We start from the raw sequence: 8,080 nt of genomic DNA, 5'->3' as shown, positions 1-8,080 counted from the left end.
ACCCTCAAATGTATTTGATATCATTGATTTTTCATTTCTATTCCTTGCAGATCATCTCGTTGTTTTATTGCTACAACCAAGGGCTGATGCAAATTAAGAGGATAATGATAATGATGATGATGATGATGATAATAATAATAATAATAATAATAATAATAATAATAATAAACTTTTATTTGTATCCTGCCCTCCCCGTCCGAAACCGGGCTCAGGGAGGCTAACACCAAATATGTAACACTGGTATAAAATCAAGCAATAACGAAATTACCTCCTGAAAACAAGCCAGGATCAAATTCAAATCCAATTAGATGGCTTTCCGCAGGATTAGGGTTGGGAACAGTAAACGCTCATCAGGCCCAACTCTTATATGGGCCTGTGAGAACACTGGGAGGCCTCTTTCATACTAGTCCTTACACAAAAAGAGAAGGGGAGTCAGGTTGAACCAAAGGCCCGGCGGAACAACTCCATCTTACAGGCCCTGCAGAAAGATGTCAGATCCCACAGGGTCCTGATCTCTTGTGGCAGAGAGTTCCACCAGGCCGGGGCCAAGGCTGAAAAGGCCCTGGCCCTGGTCGAGGCCAGCCTAATCTCCCTGAAGCCCAGGACCTCTAACATTTTTTTATTTGCAGACTGTTAGATCCTCCGTGGAGAGGCGGTCCTAGGCTGTATTCATTCGTTTGGCCCAACGTGGGGCTCGTACCCATGACCCCAAGATTCAGAGTCTCAGCGCTCTGCTGCCTGAGCTACTCACACAGCTGCCCTCTTGTGCACCTCACCTCAAATTTGTCCGAATTGTGCATGCCTGGGATTCACTGCATGAGATGGGAGGTGGGGTGGTTCCCAAAGTCAGAGCTCAGGTAGCCAACGCGGAGCCGGCCCTCACTGCCTTTCAGGTCCTTGGGGTGCTCGTAAGGCGGCTTGTGGAGCACGTTGATCTAGCAAGGGGATTCAAGAAAGCCGGGTTACGGAAATGACATGGGGGTGGGGGACATGAGGCCACATCTTTGAAGTTGTTCCAATGTTACAAATATACATACCTTTGACTTGACAGCCCAAGAAAGACACGCAGAAAATCTATGCTTTAACCGACTCTCCTCATTCCGCCATTTGAACGAATTTGGGCTCCACCTCCCTCCATGAGCCAAGAAGCAGGAAGTCATGTAGGCAGCAGGAACAGGGCATCCCGCCAGAATTCCCCAAGCCTGAGAGCACATACACGGCACCCCACCGAGGGAGGGACCAAGGGGGCAACCATAGACATCTGCCAAGGCAGTTTAGCAAGGCAGGTGTTCTGAATGCCCATCTCCAGACAAGTCCAGTGGGAAAGGACGTGTCAAGAGTTTTATTGTTCTTTCAGTGATGGAGATTTAAGGGGTCTGATAAAGGGACCTCATAGTGAATGCATAACCCTTGTATACCCCTCCTCATTTGTGATGTGCTAGTGATGTAGTGATGATGTATCAACGATGCTGCTTGAAGTGTATTCTGGGGGGAAGAAGGAAGTTTTAAAAGTTGACATTGCCCCATGCTCGGGGTTCTTACTCCTGGGCAGACCTGTGGTGCAACAGTAAGAATCATGGTCTACTGACCACTGTTTTGCTCCAAATTACCGGGCTGGGACTTCCTCCTTTTACTGACAGCATGGACCCATGGGGGACAAGTGCCCCGGTGAGCTAGGCTGTCAAGGAGTCACTCACCCTGGAATTTTTTCGCTTAACAGCCATTGGCGCCAATACAGAGCAGGCTTCCTAAACCTTGGCCCTCCAGCTGTTTTCAAACTACAGTGCCCATCATCCCTGACCACTAGACCTGCTAGCTAGGGACCATGGAGCTGTAGGCCAAAAGCATCAGGAGGGCCAAGGTTGAGGAAGCCTGATAGAGAGCTCTACCTCTCTTTCAAATCAGAGCCGGCAAAGGCGGTGGAGTTCCTGCGCGGGTGCCTCGAGGCGGTTGGAGGATGGATGGCAGCTAACTGGTTGAGGTTGAATCCTGACAAGACTGAAGTTCTGTGGTGTGTGGGCGGGTGGGGGGGACTCCCTGGTCCTGAACGGGGCAACTGTGCCCCTGAAGGACCAGCTGCACAGTCTGGGGGTCATTTTGGACCCATGGAGGCACAGGTCTGTTCTGTGTCCAGGGCAGCTCTATCTGGGATGCAGGATAAGACCCTCCCTGCCCACGGACTCTCTTGCCAGAGTGGCGCATGCTCTTGTTATCTCCAGCTTGGACGACTGCAATGCGCTCTATGTGGGGCTACCTTACTGCAATTAATCCAGAATGTGGTAGCCAGACTGGGGGCCGTGAACAGCCGCAGAGACCACATAACACCAGTCTTGAAAGACCTGCATTGACTCCCAGTACGTTTCCGGGCACAATTCAAAGTGTTGGTGCTGACCTTGAAAGCCCTAAACAGCCCAGCAGATGAAACTTTCCTCTGGTTGTCAATATTAAGAGGATGCCAGCAAGATCAAGCCTTTCTGTAAAATAAAGGATTTAAATCCAGTCTGACTGAGACCACATACCACCGGTCCCAAGAGATCTGCTTTGGCTCCCAGTACGTTTCCAAGCACAATTCATAGTGTCGGTGCTGACCTTGAAAGCCCTCAATGGCCTCGGCCCAGTAGACCTGAAGGAGCATCTCCACCCCGGACACCGGGGTCCCTCTCCCGAGGGCCTTCTGGCGCTTCCCTCCCTGCAAGAAGCCAAGTTACAGGGAAGCAGGCAGAGGGCCTTCTCGTGGTGACGGCCGCCCTGTGGAACGCCCTTCCATCAGATGTCAAAGAAATAAGCAATTATCTCACTTTTAAAAGACATCTGAAGGCAGCCCTGTTTAGGGAAGTTTTTAAATATTTAATGCTGTCTTGTGTTTTTAATATTTGGTTGGCAGCCACCCAGAGTGGCTGAGGATACCCAGACAGATGGGCAGGGTAGAAATAATAAATTATTATATATTATTATATATCCAAAGCCAACATGAAAGCATTCAAACTCTGACGGAACGGAGCGGCGCACACCTCTTCACAGCATAGACCCACCTTGTCCAGGCAAAGGTTCCCATGTCTCTCGGCAATAGCCTTTCGGAAGCCGTGAGACAGTGGATACAGCATGCTGTGATGGGGGTGCACCGAAGGGAGCCGGTTCTTCTCCAGCTGGTCAGCCACAATACTGACAAGCTTCTTCATTCTCTCGTCGTAATCGGTCCAATCACAGACGATCTGAAAGGGGGCAAAGAAAACCAGGGTTCTAGATTCAGGTAGGTAGCCATATTGGTCTGATGAAGTCAAAATATATATAAAAATTGTCCAGTAGTGCCTTAGAGACCAACAAAGTTTGTTCTTGGTATAAGCCAGGCACCCCAAACCTTCGGCCCTCCAGATGTTTTAGACTACAATTCCCATCATCCCCGACCACTGGTCCTGTTAGCTAGGGATCATGGGAGTTGTAGGCCAAAACATCGGGGGGGGCGCAGGTTGGGGATGCCTGATATAAGCTTTTGTGTGCATGCACACTTCTTCAGATACACTGAAGCGGAAGTCCCCAGACCCTGATATACAGAGGGAGAAGTCCCCAGACCCTGCTATATAAGAGTAAGGAGAAGCCCCCAGACCCTGATATATAGTGGGAGGGTGAGTTGGGGTTTTTCTCCGAAGGGTAGTAGGAGTCAATGGGTATGGTCCACCTGCTGGCAACTGTGAATGACTGAAAAAACAAGGGATGGTACGCAGATGACCTGAAATAGTTTTAGGATATGTAATGAGACACAGTCGTCCACAGGTTGACCATACCGATTGAGTCCTACTACCGTTCAGAGAAATACCCCGCCCCACCCTCCCTCTAAATATCAGGGTGTGGGGACTTCCGCTTCAGTGTATCTGAATAAGTCTGCCTGCACATGAAAGCTTAGACACAGAACAAACTGAGTTGGTCTCTAAAGTGACATTGGACAATTCCTGAATTAGGTGACGCTTTTACCATTACCGTGGTACCTTGGGACTCAAACGCCTCGGTTCCCAAATGCCGGAAACCCTGGGAGTGTTGGCCCTTAAAACTCTGCCTCACCTGCAAACAGTGCGCCAGGTTGCAGTAAGCGTCAGGAAAATCCGGCTTCAGTTTCAAGGCGGTGCAATACGAAGCAATTGCCTCTGGGATGTTTCCGGAATCCTAGAAAGGGAGGGATATTTCAGCAATTGCCACTAGCTTTTTTTCTCAACCATCAAAACCAAAGATGAAGAACAGACAGAAGGCACGATGATCCACACCTGGTAGACTTATAAAGTAACATTCAACAATCATTGGAATAGAACAGGGGTCGGCAAACTTTTTCAGCAGGGGGCCGTCCACTGTCCCTTAGACCTTGTGGGGGCCAGACTAGATTTTGGGGAGGGGGAAAAAGGAACGCATTCCTATGTCCCACAAATAACCCAGAGGTGCATTTTAAATAAAAGGACACATTATACTCGTGTCAAAACATGCCGACTCCCGGCTAGATTGAGAAGGCCATGGGGCCGTAGTTTGCCTCCCCATGCTATAGAATAATATTGAGTATCAGCATGTAAAAATTCAATAGAAACCTACTCTTAACAATTACAATAAATTGTAATTAATCGTACAATAAATGAATATTACAATGAATGATTATTGTAATTGATCATAGAATAAATGTTACAATAAATGGTTATAAAACAATGGCAAGTCACAGTGTCTACAATAGCCGCAGCGAGAATCTTAACAGACAAAGGATGGAAAGGAGAATCCCATCCCTACTAAGTTGGCGTAGCTAGCAAAAAGGCTAAAATACGCAGAATTAGCAAGATTATAATACAGGCAGAATTACGAGAGGTTTTGGAAGAAACATTTCATAGAGAACAGGACACTTGCAGAGTACAGTGGTACCTCTGGATGTGAATGGGATCCGTTCCGGAGCCCCGTTCGCATCCTGAAGCGAATGCAACCCGCATCTGCACGTCGCAATTCGCCGCTTCTGCGCATGACATCATTTTGAGGGTCTGTGCATGCGGCGAAACCCGCAAGTAACGTGCTCCGTTACTTCTGGGTCACTGCGGAGCGCAACCCAAAAATATTCATCCTGAAGCATATTTAACCCGAGATAGGACTGTATTGTCTAAATTTACAGGGGTGCCCAAATTTTCCCAAAGAGGGCCAGATTTGACATGAGGGCGGGGCAAATTTGTTGAGCTGTTTTAGGATTTAACCCCAAGGTTGTTGAGCTCTTTTTAGGATTGAAGTTGTTGAGCATTTGGGGGGGGGGTTGCCCCAGTAAGTAAACCAGGTTACGCTCCCTGGCCACACGCTGGACATGTGTGGTCTAAAAAAAAATGTTGGGAAAATTTAAATTCTTTGGCAGGTGTGGATTGACAAAGGACAGCAGGAAATATGACAAAACCAATGCATTTTGAGATCTAGGAGAGACGAGCAAAAGGGCGCCATCGGAAATGTGACGTAGGGGTGATTGGAAGTCACAATGAGATTTTTGGGTGTGGAACTCCACCATACTTTCCGTCTATATAAGCCACCCTCTATTTGGGGGGGGGGGGCTCAAATTTAAGAAAATGAGCCATTCACCCACCCAATCACCCGTATAAGACCTCCCCCCCATTTTTATTTCAAAGTAAAAATAGCAATTTTTTCATTTTCCTTTTAAAAAATTTATTTACAAACAAACACATAGACACAAAACAAAATTCGTATTACCCTACCACCCAAAATTTCAGACATTAAAACCACCCTTGTGGCTTCCCTCCACCGCCCCTCACCCTCCTATATAATATTTCACATTGCCATTTTTATTTCCCCCCTATTTATTTATTTATTTATTTTTGATTTCATTTTACATGCTAGTTGCCGTACATTTTCAACACTATACATTACATATATGGATTCCCCACATCTAACCCTATACACAACTCAGCATTTACCCAAATACCCACGTGACTTCCTTCACTCACATTGCAATTTTTATCTAAATTTATATTTCTTAACTCTTTTAACTTACTATTTATTATTATTATAAACCAGATTTACAAACATTAAACCAAACATATCAACATGTTAGTTTTTGAGCAGTACTTGAACACATAATCTTCAAACCATTTCCATTATATTTTTATTTTCCAGTTTGATTGGTACCTTATTACTGCACTTGACCTTGCCAGTTCTATAAATTCAATTAGTTTCTTTATCCAGTCATCCTTTGTGGGTATATATTTCCTGTTCCAGTTTTGTGCAAGGAGTAGCCTTGCTGCAGCTGTCGCGTATAAGAATAATATCGTCCCATCTTGTGGTATTTCTTTACCTCTTATACTCAGTAAATATGCCTCTGGTTTTCCCCTCTAAATTAATTCTGATCATCTTTTTTATTTCCTCATGAATTTTTTAACGTTTCTGTAGCCCCACCATAAACGTATCGGCGTGCCCTCTGCCTCCTCAGACTTCCAGCATAAATTCCAATTCTCCCCTTTTTCTTTTTGTGCCCCATCTCGGTTTGGGACGGCTTTTGCCAGTTGTTTTCCTTTTGTAAAAACTAAGATTCCCCTGCTGCCCCCCCCCCAGTTTTTTTTTTTTTTTAAAATAGATTTAGCAGAGACACAAAGCTTACCTTATGGATGGAAGCGAGGTTGCTGTGGGCATCGGCAAACGCAGGATTTATCTGGATTGCTCTTGTGTAGCATTGCAGAGCTCCCTGGACGTCTTGCATTTCCTTCAAGGTGTTCCCCATGTTGGAATAGGCGTCTGCAAAAGTGGGGCTGATTCTGACATGGAGGGGGAGAGAAAAAGTGCCATTTTGGTACAAAAATACTCTGAAGTTACGCTGGAAATGTAAGGGTCAAGAAGGCTCTTTCTATCCTATACGGTGGTCTTTAGGGCAGTTCATTAAAAAAACTTTTTTTAAAAATGCCTTCTCCAAAGCCTTCACAAAATAGGAAAACGTCCAAGAAAACAGCTATTTTCATGGAGGGTTGAGATATTAACTGATATGCACAAAATTTCAGATATAGCTATATAATCCCTAGTGTAGTAAGATAAGACCTTGGGAGCAGGCATCTTCAAAAAAGTGTTTTTTATGAACCACCCTAGTGGTCATGTGAGACAGTGAGACCTTGGTTCTCAAATGTTTTTTATACAGGTTTCTTTATACAGAAGGTTTTTTATACAGAAAGGTTCAGCATTGTGGCATCCTCTTCATACGGACAAGCAGCACTTTCCTTTTGGGAAATTCCATGCTCCTCAATTCTGGCAATTATTAATCACTCTCAATTCCACCCTAATAATTGCCACCTGCCCGGATTTTAACTTGTCTGAATTAATTTTTATTTGAATTACTTGATGTCTGCTTTTAGGCTCGTTGTGTTGTTTTTATGATGTTAGCTGCTCTGAGCCCAGCCTTGGCCGGCGAGGGTGGGATACAAACAAAAACAAATTATTATTATTATTATTATTACTACTACTCAAACGCTTTGGTTCCCAAATGCCGAAAACCCAGAAAAAGTGTTCCAGTTTCCAGGCGTTTTTCGGAAGCCAAACATCAAATTTGGCTGTCAGCTATTCTTTCTGGGGCGCCTGCACCAATCAAACAGACTTCGGGAACAGATTAAGTTTGGTGCTTTGGTTTTTGCAATTTATGTGGTGTTTTTGTTTCGGAGGCTTTTTTGGTTCATTTGTTTTTGCGACTGTGCGGATCCCAGTTTAGTTACTGATTGATTGATTGATTGATTGATTGTGTGATTGCAGAAACGGATAGAAGCCCCGGTCCCCATCCGAACAATGACTATCATCAGTGCAGGTGAGGAAAAAAAATAATTTTCATTTTTATCATTTACAAGACTGTTGTATTTATTTTAGAGTACAGTACATGGATGACTGCTTTCATTTTAGGGATCAGTGGTCTCGTTAGATAGTAAAATTCATGTTAAATGGCTGTTTTAGGGATTGTTTTTCAAAGTCTGGTACGGATTAATCCGTTTTGCATGACTTTCTATGGGAAAGTGCACCTTGGTTTTGGAACACATTCAGTTTGAGAACCAAGGTACCACTGTATAATTAACTGGGGGGGGGGGAGAGAACA

The 8,080-nt window shown here is 45.0% G+C and overlaps 1 pseudogene across 1 annotated transcript in view; it reads right to left on the bottom strand.

Annotated features, from left to right (window-relative positions):
• Window positions 1-743: 743 nt before the first annotated feature.
• LOC308578193 overlaps window positions 744-8,080 on the bottom strand; it is a 33,797-nt pseudogene continuing 26,460 nt past the window's right edge. The window contains exons 6-9 of the transcript in view: window positions 6,614-6,767; window positions 4,057-4,158; window positions 3,033-3,212; window positions 744-935 (exon numbers count right to left, since the gene is read on the bottom strand). The product of the transcript in view is annotated as an uncharacterized misc_RNA (transcript). The remainder of the gene's footprint in view (window positions 936-3,032; window positions 3,213-4,056; window positions 4,159-6,613; window positions 6,768-8,080) is intronic.

The sequence above is a fragment of the Podarcis bocagei genome (assembly GCF_964188305.1).
Source record: "Podarcis bocagei genome assembly, chromosome: W".
NCBI classification, from domain to species: domain Eukaryota; kingdom Metazoa; phylum Chordata; class Lepidosauria; order Squamata; family Lacertidae; genus Podarcis; species Podarcis bocagei.
The sequence above is the reverse complement of the archived record's forward strand: the minus strand, read 5'-3'. Positions and strand labels throughout refer to the sequence as shown.